A 16,141-nucleotide genomic window follows, 5' to 3' on the forward strand; every position below is an offset into this window, starting at 1 on the left:
GTAGGTCCCGTTATTGTTTCTTATTGGTTTGTTAGGGAGGAGTCGAAAGGATATTGATCATATCCTTGGACGTCTGGACAGCCGGGCGGGAGCACTTTAACCTATCTGCCCTCCCCTCCTAATGTTATAAGGAGCTGGCTGCCTTTCTCTCTCTTTCCTACGTGCCACTACCACCTCTCAGTCTCCTCCTTCCGTCTCTGTCAGGTTCTGTTTATAGCCAGACACGGGGACTAACAATTTGCGCTTTACTATTTCTGCTCGTCCCATGGGCAGCCAAGTTGAAAGCTGGCTTCGAACATTCAACACAACTTACTTATTCGTATTTATTTGAATAAATGCGATTATTTTTTCACGTGTAAGTTTGAAATCAAAATATGATCCCATCTTGCTTGCTATTGCTAAAGCATTAGAGTATTCCTAATGATGGCAATTATTTCACATTGCATTAGTATCAGAACAGCAATAGCATGCATGTAGAGGAGAGGGAGAAGGATTTGTTGTATGGGTTACGAAGTGTTAGAGAAGAGCCCGATGAGAGAGTGGCGGGAATTCAGAGTCCAGAAACCGGTGGTCCGGAGGAAGCTGGATATCTGGCCGGAGGGGAACTTCTCTCTCTGTTCTGTGAGCTGCGGTGGCCGAGGCTGAAGGCTTGCGGCGCACACAGTACGGTCGCTTCTAGGAGGCGTGGGGCCAGTCTCTTTCCCAGCACAGCTTTCTCGCAGGGCTGCTTTACCGCTACTACAATGATGGAGAAATGTTCAGTCTAGCAGAAAACCAAGCGCTTTTGACAGTGCATATTGCTCACTTCGGGGCGGGTGAATCCCCCACCCCCTGCAGTTATGGAAAGGCAGTAGTCATTTTTTTGTGCGTGGTTTTTGTTGCTTGTGTGCGAGTTATCGACATTTATACACTTAGTTGCTGCTGCTGTAAATAAAGAGATCAGGGTTTTTTTAAATTACTTTCTGAATCATATTTTTTTTCTTTTGGAATAGGTCGGTCGCAAAAGAAACTCTCAAGAATAATATCCTAGAACATGTAGGTAAGTTTATGTATGTACTGTGAACACAGCTTAAGTAACTCATTTATTACCAAATGATCGAGATGTGTTCAGTTGAAGAGGTTGCTTTTACTCAAGGACAGTCAAATAATTGTATTTCTGCTCAAAGACCAGAAACCATCTGATAACTCAAAGGCTTGACCAATGATGTATTATTAATCTGGGCCAAAAAATGAAATTTCTAAGATGTTGTGCCAGTGAAACATGAGCAGTACATTAGTAAGGGAGAGGATTTTTTTTTTTTTAATCGTAGAACATTATTTAAATAGTTATATCAGTTTCCTGGACACGACAATGTACATTTTGATTTTCTCATACACTTGAAAAAAATCTCCACTGTGAAGTTCCTAAATGATTTGTGGCATACAAAACAGGTCTGAGATTTCATTTTATCATTTTTTCAACTGGTTGTTTGTTATGTATTTAGAACAAACCTTTGTCAGAGCTAGTAAATTGTATCGTGCTTTTAATCTAAGGTAAGATTTGCTTGTACTCCAGAAAATACTGCAGGTTCTGTTATTTCATATCCAAGAAAACTAATATCCAAATTGAAAAAAGCGGTGGGAAGGAAATGGGATAAGAGGAATAATATGATAAGGAAGGTGGAGGCGTGCATACAAATATGGACGTAAAAGGGACACATCTGCTCTAAATTCGATTTATAAGAATTTGAGATGTCTCATTACCGTATATTACACATGTTTTGTGTGTGTGATGAACCATTATTATGAAGTGTTTTATAGGGTGACTCTTTTTGATCTCTTATTTTACTGCAGATTGATCGATCTAAATTTTAATAATCCGGATTTAAATAATGTATGCTGGTAATTCTTTTAATCACAGTCACATGAGACGCGTCTCTCCTGGATGTCAGCTTTTTGTTCTCACCTAATTTGCTCACACTCTTGATGATGATGATGATGATGATGATTTAATCACATATTAGACGAGTTTACTTTTTATCACACACCGTAATGAAAACAATTTCTCTGTGCTTGCTCAGACCATAAAGCTGAAAACTACTAACTCAATTAGTCGTGACTAATGTGTGACTTTAAAAATGGTTATGTTGATATGTTTTAATCTAATGTTTGAAATCTAAAAAAATAGTCTAGGCTCTGAAACTCTTTTATCTGTGTATTATAATATATAATACCATGGAGAAATAAATACTACATTTGATTGATATAGCCAATAACTCATGCAGTTTCTTCCTAAAACAAACAAAAAAAATAGAGAAGGGAACACATTCCTATTTTATTTCTGGGTCTTAGAAAAGGACATTGATCACCTTTGTAATAAAAGCTTTAAAAAATATTTAAAGGGTGATTTGTGTTCCTAGATATAAACCAAAAATTGGAAAGTATTTGATATATGTATTTATTTTCTTAATATTATTTGAGGAATTCAATATATTCTATAAAAATTCAGTTCAAAGTTAAAAGAGTCCATTCTTTTAAAATAGGTTTGTTGCTTATCAAATTGTATGTGTACCAGCGCATATCATTCTAGCAAGGTGGATAGAAGTATAGCAGTAGTAATAGCACTAGCTCAGTGTGTTTTTCTCTATTGCTAAATGCTGAGGAAATGTGATGCTGTTTATTGTACATTTCATCAATTTCTATGAAAGCAGAGGGGATAAAAAAAAACCCTCAGTGCTTTAAGTGTACAAAATGATCTCAGCTTTCTGCAGTGCCAGACTGAATGACAGTATGTTGGTATCTTTGGCCTTTTCATCTGAGTACACTCTGAGGTTATTTTTCCATTGGGCTTGAGGGTCTGAGAATCCTGTACTATAGATTATTTTACTCTCCATGGAGCTAAATGTGAAAATACCCAATCATTCCTCAGGTAACTGAGGGAAACTGCGCCTTCACCTTTAGCAGGAGAGACTGTTTATTTTTTCAAGGAATATAATTCGACTGACTGGAACATTTTGAATAATAATGCCAATTAAAGATAAACGTTAGATGAGAACAGTATGTTGAGACTTTCTGCTACAGCTTGTGTAAAGTAAAGCTAAACTAAACCTCCTTTGTTGAGGAAGCAACTAATAAAAGACAATCTCAGTAGGTGCATGTACATTACCAGATCCTTCCAACCAGATATATTATGGTTTAAACATTAATTCTGTGTGTCTTATTCTTCTTTACCATATTCATAACGATGTAAAACTAAACTAACATCAACCCCATCTGCCTTTTACGATATCTGCGGTTCTAGCCCTGTACAAATCATCAGCTTTCTAAACGTTTGGTCCTTAATGATAGTTATCTGTTGAGAGGACATAAAGGCTGTAAAACTGCAACTTTTTTTTTTTCAAGACACCTTAAAGTAACATTGATCTGTCTGAATCGTCCTTTTCTAAAACTACAAAACAGTCTGTGCTTTGAAACGTTTTATCTCAGTGTATCTGACAATATGAAAAACGAATGGAAGCACCTCTCTCCTCTGAATGCAGGGCTTGAGCTGTGTCTGAAGTCTTCGAAGGTGATCGTCCAAGGAGAAACTTCGGTCCAAGGACTTCCAAGGTGAAGATAGTTTTATGAAAAATCCATACCTGAATATTACCTTCTTCAATGCTTTTACCAAATGCAATCTCAAAAAAATTAAAGGGCAACAACGATTTATCAGAAATTTGCTTCCAAGTTCTGTTCACCACAAAAAAAAAGGTTAACAATTAAAAACTAACAAAAATATATACGAGGTGACATCTTTTGATTGGACTAATACATTTCTTGAGCAAGCACTTCCTTTCCCTGGTCAAGCAGCATGATCTATCCTACTGCGGTCTCCTAGGATGGTTAAAGCCTTATCTATTTGCCTTTCTATAGTCTTAGATAGATTGACAATGGATTAAGACAAATTTAACCTAAACAAAAATCCCACCCCCTCCGTAGAAAAGTGTTTAATTGAAAGTTTGGGAATTTATATCGGACATAGGATGCTTCCTCGATATTGTTTCCCTACTCAGGGAGTTTAAAATAAACCTCCTTGATGTAACTCTATTATATTATTACAGTGTGATGTTAGGAAGAACCAAATCATGACATCGAGCAGTCTAAACTTTACTTGTGATCGGTTCAGATTTCCTGTTAACATAGCATCTCCTCTAAATATATTTGATACAGTGGGTTCTATTGATGAGATCTCCCTGCCTAAGAATCTTTGGCTTGTGAACTTGTAAATACATTTTGTGCCTTTAGCATACATGTAGTAGCAGTTTTTGTTAAATGATATTCTGCTTAAAGATCATTCCTTGTATATAGTTGCATATGACTTAATTAAGAGACATCAATTTATATTAAATCTGTGTATATCAATATCAACACACACATACTTGACAATTGAGTCATCAATGACTAAAGGACGTGGGGACCAGTTCACCTTGATTCAGAACTGACTCGCTCTCCTATTGATAGACAGAGTTATTGTCTCCATGAATACCACAAACTACTGCAGTTTATTTCCAAAGGAAATCATTGATTACACTGTAGCTTGACCGTGAAAACGATTGTGAAAGAGCTATCAAAGTTTAAAGACATTTCTAGGCAGCACCTCAGCCATAAAGGATTGCAGGGTGGATCGTATTACACTTGTCACAGTCTTTTTTTTTTTATTGCACTTTCACTCTGGAATCAGAAATTGAAACCTGCAAATGCAATCCATGCTCCGTATTTCTCAGTTTAACTATATTCTTTCATGGTTATTATAAATTTGCTTAGTCCATAATAAGGTTCTATTTACCATAGGGTTCTGTACGTTGGGTTTTTTATGTGTCCATTGAATATGTTTTGTTGCCTTATAATTGCCGAGTTATTTATTTTATTGCAATGAATCTGTACATTTATATCCTATATTAGATTTGTTGGAACGCGTTTTAAGCATTTCCACGGAAAGACGGGGCAAGAAATAAACAAATGAGGTGAAATGATCTCACTTACAAATGTAAGTCAGTTTGTAGGTGCCTTTCCATGATGATATGTTGCTTTAATGGAAGCAAGGACAAACTAATGTTAAATTTTGTAATACACAGCAGTATTATTTTCTGAAAACATATGTTAGGTGTAAACAAATAGGAATGCAAATTAGCTATTACAGTAACAACATGGAAATAATTTCGAGAGGGAATAGGAAAGGAACTATTTTTCAAGGGTTTCCTCCTACTCTGAGACTGCTTACCCCGTGCATATTTTATACTTCGTGCCAACAGGTAGGACATGCATTGTAAGTCAGCAGAGTAGGGAGGGTGGGCATTTTACATGTTAATTGTTCCCTAATTGTGTGTACGAAAGAAATTACCCCTGTGAGATTCTATTTAATTCCCCCTCCCCCCCCCAAAAAAAAAAAAGAAAAGCGTGAGACTGTCCCCCTAAAATAATCTGCCAGATTACATTTTGTCCTCCTTTCCTAGCTTTCTCTGCCTCCACTGCTCGGTATATTTGCAGTTGAACTTATAATGCAGGTCTCTGACTGGGCATTTGTAGTAGGGCACTTGAAAAGCACATATCCTCATTATTTTGGAGGATAATGATACATTTACCTGACAGGGTTGGGGTTTTTTTTTTTTTAAGTTTTACATAATCGTTTAAACGGTTGTATCGGTTTTCTGGCACGACAATGTACATTTTGATTTTCTCATATACTTGAAAAAAAAAATCTCCGCTGTGAATCTCTTAATTATTTATGACGTACAAGATGGTTCTGAGATTTCATTTTATCATTCTTTCAACTGGTTGTCTGTTATGTATTATTTAGAACAAACATTCGTGAGAGCTCATTGCAAGGTTTATTTGGAGAATGCTAATAAGTTGCACTGTGATTTTTATGCTTGTCCGCTCCATAAAACAAAGGAAAGATTTGCGTGTACTCCAGAAAGATACTGAAAGTTCAAAGTTATTTCACATCCAAGAAAACTAATATCCAAATTGTGAAGAAAAAAAACCCCGGTATAAGAACTTTTGCTATTGGACAAAAAAGAAATGAAAAATGACTCGTTCTCACTGAATTAAACAATTAAGCTCAGGAAGAAGACGGGAACATATACATCCATGAGGTGGGAAGGAAATGGGACAGGAGGAATAATATGGTAGGGAAGGAGCAGGCGTGCATACAAATAAGGAAGTGAAAGAGACATATGGGTGTGTTATATCTGCTATTAATTCGATGTTTAATGAATAATGATGTGAATTCTCTTCTTGTAACCGTATATTACACGTTTTGTGTGTGATGAAGTGTTTTATCGGTGACTCTTTTTGATTTAGTATTTCATTCCAGATGGATCCATCTAAATTTTCATAATCTGGATTTAAATAATTTAACGTTGGTAATTCTTTAATCATTCTTACAACTAAGACGCGTCTCTTCTGGATGTCAGCTATTTGTCCTCACCTAGTTGATCTCACTGATGATAATTTAATCACATATTAGGCGACTTTACCTCTTTATCACAAGCCTTACTGAAAAAAGATTTATCCGTGCTTGCCCACACCATAAAACTGGAAACTACGAACTCAATTATATAGACATGATTAATATACTACTTTAAAAATAATTATGCTGTTATGTTTAAATCTAATGTTTGAAAGTCTAAAAAATAGGCTACAAAAGTATTTTATCTGTGTATTATAATATTATAATACTATGGAGAAAGAAATACCACGTTTCACTTCCGATTACTAGGGGAGGGTTGATATATCCAATAACTCATGCGGTTTCTTATTTCCACTACCAGAAGGGAAAAATTCCTACTTTTTAAATATTTCTTTGTCTCAGCAAAGGACATTTTAATGTTTGTAATAAAAGCTTAAAAATATTTGCAGGATACTTTTTGTTCCCAGATGAAAGCCAAAATTGGAAATACTGTGAGATGTGTATTTACTTTCTTAATGTTCTTTGAAATATTCAAAATAATTCTATAACAATTTATTTCAAAGTTAAAGGATTCCATTAGCTTATTAACAGCGAAGGATCCAAAAATGGGTTTGCTTCTTATAAAGTTGTATGTGTAAGTGCGCAGATCATACAAGTAACATGGATAGAGCAGTAGCAATCTTTCTCTGCATAGCTCATCTGTGCTATTCTCTGTTGCTTAACGTTGAGGAAATGTGATGCTGTTTAATGTACAGTTCATCAATTTCCATGAAAGCAGAGGAGACACAAAAATCCTTGTTTCTTTCACTGTACAAAATGATCTCAGATTCCTGCAGTGGCAGACTGAGTGACAGTACCCTGGTGCCTTTGGCCTTTTCGTCTGAGTGCAGGCTGAGGTTATTTTTCTATTGGGCGTGGGGTCTGAGAATGCTGTACTACAGATTATTGTGCTCTCCATGGAGCTAAACGTGAAAATGCGCAATCATTTCTCGTGTAACTCAGCGAAGCTGCTCTTTCACCTTTAGCAGCTGAGACTGTTTTTCTTTTCTCTCTTTTTTTTTAAATTTGTCAAGGAATACAATTCGATTGAATGGAACAATTTGAATAATAATGTCAGTTAGAAGTAAACCTGCAGGGACGATGAGAAGAGTGTATTGATTACTTTCTGCTTGGCTTGGGTAAAGTAAAGCTAAAGCAAATCTCCTTAGCGGCAACAACAAAAAAAAAATATTATCTCAGTAGGTGCATGTATGCACATTATCAGATCCTTCCAAAATGGATTCTGTAGGTCTTTTTCTTCTTTACTGTTTCGATAAAGGTCTAAACCTGATATCAACAGAACTGCATCGTAAGATACCCGCTGTCCTGGTCCTGTAAAAATAATCCGTTTTCTAAAGGTTTGGTCGTTACTGTTCTTAATCTGTTTATAGGAAAGAAAGGTTCGTAAAACTGCGATTTTTTTTCCAAGTCATCTTATAAGTAACGGATCTGTCTGAATAGTCCGTCCCTAAATCTACAAAACAGTCTGTGTTTTGAAACATTTTATCTGAAAATATTAATATATGGTTAGATAATGAAAGACGAAACGAAGCACCTCTCTCCAGAAGGCAGGGCTGTGAAGTCTTCGACAGTAATCGTCAAAGGAGATACTCCGGTCCAAGGACTTCCAAGACGGCAATGATTTTATGACACATCTAAATGCAATGCTAAAAAATCTAGATGCAATGCTAAAAAAATTAAAGGGCGAAAACGATTTATCAGAAAGTTACTTCTAAGTTGTGTTCACCTAAAAAAGGTTAACAGATAAAACCATTGACATTTACATAGGACATAGAGTTTATTCCTGTTATTGTTTCCCTACATAGGGAATTTAAAATAAACCTTCTTGATGTATCTCTATTATAATGCTACAGTGTGATTGGGGGAAAACCTAAACCATGACATCGACTATTCGATCTTTATTTGTAATTGGTTCAGATTTCCTGTCAATTATTCTTGAAGTTAACATAGCATCTCCTCTAAATAGATCTGATACAGTGGGTTCTATTGATGAGCTATCCCTGTCTAAGAATCTTTAGCTTGCAAACTTGTAAATATATTTTGTGCCTTTAATATACATGTAGTAGCAGCTTTTGTTAAAATGATATTCTGCTTAAATAAAGAGCATTCATTGGTTATAGTTGCCTATGACTTAAAAGACATCAAGTTATATTAAATCTGTGTATATTATCAATATCAACACACACACACTTGATAATTGTGCCATCAATGACTAAAGGACGTGAGGATCAGTTCACCTTGATTCAGAACTGACTCGCTCTCCTATTGATAGACAGAGTTATTGTCTCCATGAATACCACAAACTACGGCAGTTTATTTCCAAAGGAAATCATTGATTATACTGTAGCCCGACCGTGAAAACGATTGTGAAAGAGCTATCAAAGTTTAAAGACATTTCTAGGCAGCACCTCAGCCATAAAGGATTGCAGGGTGGATCGTATTACACTTGTCACTGTCTTATACATATATATTGCATTTACACTTCAGGACTGGAAACATACACGTAATAAATGCTGTGTATTTCTGAGTCTAACTATATTCTTTCATATACCCTAGCAATGGTCCATAGTACAGTTGTATTTATCATTGGGTTCTATGGGTTGGATTGTGTGTGTGTGTGTTTTTTTTTTGTTTGCTTTTCTTGTAATTGTCGGTCAATTAGCAACGAGTTATTTGTTTTATTACAATGTATCTGTAAATCTATATTCTGTATTAGATTTGGAGCAACTGGTTTTGAGCTTGTGCATGGAAAGCTGGGGCAAGAAATAAAGAAATGAGATGCAATGATCTGATTTACGAATCCAAGTCCTTTCTTCGGTGTCTTTCTCTTTGCCCTGACAGGATATGTTGGCTTGATGGGCGTAGGGAAGCAAGGGGCAAACTAATATTAAATACTGTAATACAGCAGAGTTATTTTATGAAAACATAAAACAAGTAATGTAAACAAGTAATGCGAATTAGCTATTACAGTAAAATACATGAAAACAATTACAAGTAAAGAAAAGTAGTTTAGAAAGGTGAAAAGATATGAAGGACAATATTTTTCAAGGGTTTCCTCTTAGTATGAGTTTGCTTACCCAATACCCAGGGCATAGTTTATATGTTGTATAGTAGAGTCCTTCATTTTTAGTTTAAACCCGTTTTCCTCCCTAATTTTAGGCTGAGTCAGAGAAACGCCAGAGCTTCAAGACCTCCCGCCACTGCTGGAAGCCAATGTGGGCCAAAGCATGTGCTGAATGTCAAGTCCACCTCTCCCCCGCCCCCACCTTTGAATGTACTCGCTGATGTGACTTTTTCAAGTCCTGTCTCCTCTCCCGAACCAAAGTGCCTGCTGTCTGCTCCCAAGAGCGCAGTAGCCCCAGCAGGTCTGTTATCAAAGAAGGGAGGGAGGAGGAGTTCGGATCCACCACCAGAAAGAACGAATATGGTTGCAGTGGTGGGGAAAGAGGGAGATTCTTGTTGGGGGCAAGGGGAAGGATGACCATGCTAGGCAGGGGATGAGATTAGAGAGGGATATGCTGTTGAGCGGATGTGTGGGAGTAACTGATGAATATTGTTTTTCTGTCCTGGATTCTGTGCACCCAAATAAATCCCAAATATTTTCTCAGAAAAAATAGGTCAATTTATTCCACTGATTTTTCTCCTGTTTTTTTTTCTTGTCATAATAAACCCTGATAAATTCCCAGAAAAAAATAACAATAAGGTTCCTAACTATATATCAACAGGTAGGACATTGTAATGCAAGTAGGCAGAGCAGGGAGCGTGGATATTTTACGTGCTAATTGTTCCCCGTTGGTGTGTATGAAAGACATTTCCCCGTGAGATTCTATTTCACACTATAATACCCACCCCCCCCCCCCCCACACACACACAAAGTGTGGGGCTGTCCTCATAAAATAATCTACCAGATTGCATTTCGGCAAACCTCTTTGCTAGCTGTCTTTGCCCCGGAGTGCCCCCTGCATTTCCAGTTGTATTTATTTATAATGCCGGTCTCTGACTGGGTCGTTGTGGGAGGGCACTTGGAGAGTAGAACATATCCTCGTTGTCTTGGTGGATAGTGACACAGTTACCTGACATTGACCCCCGAGCTATTGATTCAGTTGCAGCGTTGTACCGAACATGGTCAGTTTTCAGCCCTAAATGCGTTTCCTCCAGCCTGAGACAATAATGACCTTTGGCCCTAGCGCTTCTGCCTAGAACTTATGGAAGGGATCGCGACACTTTCCAAAAAACGTGAGCTTTGAAAGGGATCGGAAATGCGATCCCTGGCAGACCCTTCTCTTTGAAATGTATGAAACAATGCTCCCCAAAATGGTTTAACAAGCCTTCCCCGCGTTTCCTGCCAGAGACTGCGGTACACTGCACTCTGCTAAAATGTTTGCGGGCTGCAAGATAATGTGTTCTCTCTCGAAGCAGGAGAATGAATGCATTTCACTTCATTTTCATTTGGAAAATGCTCAGGCAGGGATGGTGGGGTGGAGGGAGCTTTCGGGAAGCCTTTGTTAAATTATTTTATCAAAACAATGGAGGGCTCATGTGCGAATTCAACCCAAAAAAGCAGATGAGTTTTGTCTTAGGTAAAGGGACCACCAAAGATGACCTCTGCCTCGTGAAAAAAAAAAAAATCCACGAGGGCTTCCCAGTCCCAAATGTTAGGAGACCACAAAGAAGCCAGCTCGAAAAGTCAGTCAAGTGCCCAGCTGAATGAGGCTTCCTGAAAAAAATAATTTCGGAAACAAGAAGAAAATACATCCTAACCAATGAAGAGAGGGGAGAGGGATGGGGGCTGGAACCAGCCCTGCCCGGGGGGGTTTGGGGTTGTTTGCAGGACTAGTCAAAGGTTGGGATGTCTCCCGTCTCCCAAAGCAACCGATCCAGCCTGCCCACTGCTCCAAAATGTAATAGTTTTGGTTTACACAGTGGTGGTGGTGGTGGTGGTGGTGGGAGGTACCTTGCCTGTTTTTTTTGGGGTTTTTTTTTTTCTTTCACAGAATTAGTCAATCATAGCCCCCCTGCAGACTAAAAATTGGTGAGAAATATTTTAACAGAAACTCTGATCAGGGCTTAATCCCTTATTTCTGAATGAGGATTGGTCCTCGATTGACAGTGAAGTAAATACATTATTATTATTACCTGCTGCCTTGCCCTAAGCTTTGAAGCTAGAAGCAACACTAGAGCTGGGAGGAAGATTTACGCCTCAATCCTCCTCCTTCTTCTTTTCTGGAAGGGTTTTTTTTTTTTTTTTTTTTTTTTTGGGGGGGGGGGGGGGGGTGTTGTGAGGCTATTGGTTGCCTTAGTTGAGTTTTGATTTGGACAGGTAGAAGGGGACTCCATGTTGCTCTTGGCCCATTACATTTATTCTTCATAGGATGGGTGTGAAGAGGGTTTCAGGGTGCCCTCTGCCCACTGCTTTACTTATAAATTCAGCGGGTGGTAAGGCTTCAAGGGGCAGTCTCTTGTTCTTGTTTCTTCCAGTGGTGGAGAACTTAGCACTGATTTTCAGCACTAGGCTGCTAAGTTTTACAAAGTAGCATAGTAATGATGGCAGAAAAAGACAAAAATGGTCCAACCAGTCTGCCCAGCAAGCTTCCCAAGGTAGTAACTGCCGCTCCGTGCAGGTTACCCCCATGTTTCTCTTAAGGGTAGTAACTGCCGCTCCGTGCAGGTTACCCCCATGTTTCTCTTAAGGGTAGTAACTGCCACTCCATGCAGGTTACCCCCATGTTTCTCTTAAGGGTAATAACTGCCGCTCCATGTAGGTTAGGGATCGTAGGTTCTTTAAGCATATATTTTCAGCCTGAAATTTAGGTGGCTATAATTAGACAAAATAGGCACCTGACTTTGCAACTTAAATTAGCCCCCTTCATTCAGGCATTTCGTCCTACTTTCAGTATCATGCCCATAGCTATTTGTGGCACCACAACTTTAGTCAAGAGCGGATGTACTAAAGTATGGAAACCCTTTCCTCCTGCAGTAGAAGCAGCTCTGTGTACTTAGCAGTTTCTGCATTGGAAAATCATGGTACATACCTTTACGTCAGGCCATAGTAAGTTTACATGTGGAAATAGGTGTGGTGAGGAAGGAGACTGACTTCCTGCTGCATTCCCCACCCCCACCCACTTCCACCCCTTTGTACTGAACTAGGATAAGAGGTGCAGTATTTACCGCTGGGTTTGTACATCAGAAATCAACTCGCCATCTGCATGGTGGTGTCAAGTAGATCCAGCAAGAGCAAGTTCAGTTCAGACCACTTATTAGGGATGTCTGAAATGAAAAAAGAAAAGGGGCCAAATGAACCCATCTGATTTTTTTTTTGTTTTAAATGAAACAAATTTGGTCCCTAAAAAAAAAAAAAAAAATTGTAGTTTCCATTTTTTTTTTTTTTTGGCAAAGTATTGCAACAGCTCGCACTATTTGCAATGCTTTGCCAAAAATGAATAGAAAAGAAACAATGAAAAAAAATGTAAAGATCCGAACATGAAAAATGAACCCCCCTCCCAGCTCTGAAAATGAAAAACAAAACCAGACATGACCTTTTTGGCCATGCACAATCCTACCGCTTATTTTCTCTGGCTGATTAGTCCTTTGCTGTAATTGTACCTCCTCTTGTCAGTAGTATGCTAGAATGCCCCTAAACAGTTGATGGCTGTTCTTCATGGCACATCAGCTTGGGACACCCCATCAGAAGTGGCAGTGAGCAGACTTAGGACAGGCTCTGAACGGGCAGGACAATCAGGTGCAGAGGATGGTGAGTCAGACCCCACAAAAATTTATAGTTTTCAAAATTTTACAAAATTTAACACAACATATATTTAACATGAAGTGAGTCATTTTGTTTAAGTTTAGTTAAGATTTAGCTCATATTTTACCACTGTGCATCTCTGCAATATATTTACAATTCAAAGGATGGAACACAAAGTAAAAAATATTAAAAATAGAACACAGCTAATTCAACTTGATTACTTTGGTGTGAGACAATAAATGTTCTGGATGACACCATAGTAATAAAACAGCATATTAAAGTATTAAATCAAATCTTGGAAACTTAAGTCAATTTAATTTGATTGTAGAGTTATGTTTTTAATATATTTTCCAAAACCCACATCCTTAGCAGCTAAATTGACTGCAGCTCTCTTTGAATTATAGTTCACTGTTTTGTATCATCGCTCTGGCATACTTTACTAGAGTGGTAATACATTGGAAAGAATTCATTATACAGACTAGTGCAAGCAATTGTTTCAATCATGGGTGTTCTAAGGGATGGCTTGGCAAACTCCATTCCCGAAATGCCACAAACAGGTCTGGTGTTCAGGATCTCCACAATGAATATGCACGAGTTTTAATTCTATGCTTACCCCTATTCTAACATCAAATACGATTTCAAACAAGTCCAGATAAATGGCTTGGTGGCTTGCATGCTGGGACTTATTCTGATTTCCTTATTGCATTCCCTAAGAAAAGCAAGACCATAAATACCTGCATGCAGGGGAGTAAAACCAAGACTGGATCAACTTGTCCTGAAAATCTGGAGCCAGTTGGCAACCCTATCACCAGAAGCACATCAAACATGGGTTGTTGGCACATTGGTACTCTGTTTTTCTTTTTTTTTTAACCTCGTCAGTTTTCATGTTACTGGAAAAAGAGCTAGACCTGGTCTTCAAACAGGGTCTGAACTGTTGAAGAGTTTGTGCTTGGGCCATGAGACACTAGGTGAGTCATTACAGCATGCCTGCTTTCAGCCCAAACATGCAACCCTGCTCCTGATGAAGCAGATTGGTTCTTGGAGGCTCATAAGGGATGACTGGAGCTATCCTAGTGTTCCTGGTAACATGAGAGCTTGAGAACTGTGCTGTCTTTTGTGGATCCCTTGCCCAGGAGATCCATAATCTTGTCTGAACTGAATACCAGAGATGTAACATTGTCTGAATTGAGAACCTGTGAAGTAGCTATGACTGGACTGTGAGTACTGGGAGCTTGCTTTTACACACTAAGTTCAAGTTAATGAAGGTGAAGAGAACCTGTTATCTGTTGCGTTATGAAGAAACCTTGCATTGAATGAGAAGATAACTGTGTTTCATAGCATCCTAAAAGTTGTATCTCTGAACTATGCCTTGTAGTGATGTACCGCCTTCAAAAATTTGTTTTGATTTGTTGGTTCATTTCGTGGGTGCTTCAAGTTGTTTCATTAGTTTAAGAGTGAAAAAATATTTTAATGTTTCATTCTATTTTTCTTTCATTTTAGATTGAAGACAAAAGGGGAAAGCCACATTACTTCACTGTAAAAGAAAAATGGAGGCACAGGCCTAAACCTGGGACCAACACTGGGGCCTGGATGGGGATGAGTCTTGGTTGCCGAGGCCTGGGCATGACACCAGGGCCTAACTGAGGTCAGGTCCAGATTGCAAAGACTCAAATTTGAGCCTTGGAGGCCAGCCCAAGGCTGACTCCTGGTCACGGGAGCTCATGCCTAGGCTCAAGGCCTAGGCCTGGGTTCAATACTGGGGCCAGAAAAGGCTGTGTGCCAATCACTTGGGCCAATACTGGAGCCTGTCTGAGACTGTGTTCTGATCAATGAGGCTAGGTCTTAGAATCTAGTCTAAGGCTTGGACCAGCTGAGGCCCCATCTCAGTACATGAGTTTGGGCCATAGGCTTAGGTCTGACCCAACATCATGGCCTGGCCTGAGGTTGGGTCCCGGTTACCAATGAACAGGCCTAGGCACAGGTCAAGTTGCAGTTGTTAAGGCCCGGGCCTGGTTCTAGGCTAGGACCTGATGCTGGGTCTCAGTTGAGGTCAGGTCCTGGTTGATGAGGTCCAGGTCTAGGGTCTAGGTCTAGGCCCAGTTCCAAACCCAGGCACTAGCCAAAGCCATTTACTATTTGTTGAGACCCAGGCCTTGAGCCTAGGTCAAGGCTTGATGTTGGTGCCTAGCCCAAGGCTGGATAAAGTTGACAAGGCCCAGGCCTAAGCCCAAAGCCTAGGCCCAAGACCTAGTCTCAGGGCCATCACAGGGTTAATGCTAAGGCAGGCTCCTTCGAGGTCCAGGCCTGGGCTTAGGCCCAGACCTGATGCCAGAGCCCGGCTGAGACTAGATCCCTTTCACCAAGGCCTGGGCCTGGACCTAAGCCAAGGTCTGATACTGGGACATGGTGCAAGCCTGGGTCTTAGTCGCCAAGGCCTAGGCACAAAGTTTGGGCACGGGAGCAGGCCTTCTAATGTTTCTTTTTTTGACCCAGTGACTATAAATGACATCTTTCACCCTAGAGGAAGGTGCTGCAATGAAATGATGCAATTCACCCTGGAGGAAGGTATCACAGTATCATCTCTGCTGTGTGTCCTCTTGGCAGAAATCATCTATGTAGTCATCAGATCAAGCAAACAAGATTTGGAAAACTGCTTCCTAGCCTAGGTTTGGAAACCTGATGATGACGCTCATCCTCGGCTGTGGCCAAGAATTGGGTCTTGCCTGGGCCTCAGTGACCAGGACCTGGCTTTGGCTCAGCTCTGTGTCAGACCTGAGCCCAGGTGATTGGGGCTCAGCCTCAGGCTGGCCCTGGTGTCAGACCAAAGCCTAGGATCAGGTCTTGGTGTCTAGGATATGGCCTTGGCAGGGCCCCAGCATTGGGCCAGGACTATGGTAACAAGGAGC

This window comes from Rhinatrema bivittatum, chromosome 1 (assembly GCF_901001135.1).
Source record: "Rhinatrema bivittatum chromosome 1, aRhiBiv1.1, whole genome shotgun sequence".
In the NCBI taxonomy this organism is placed as follows: Eukaryota; Metazoa; Chordata; class Amphibia; order Gymnophiona; family Rhinatrematidae; genus Rhinatrema; species Rhinatrema bivittatum.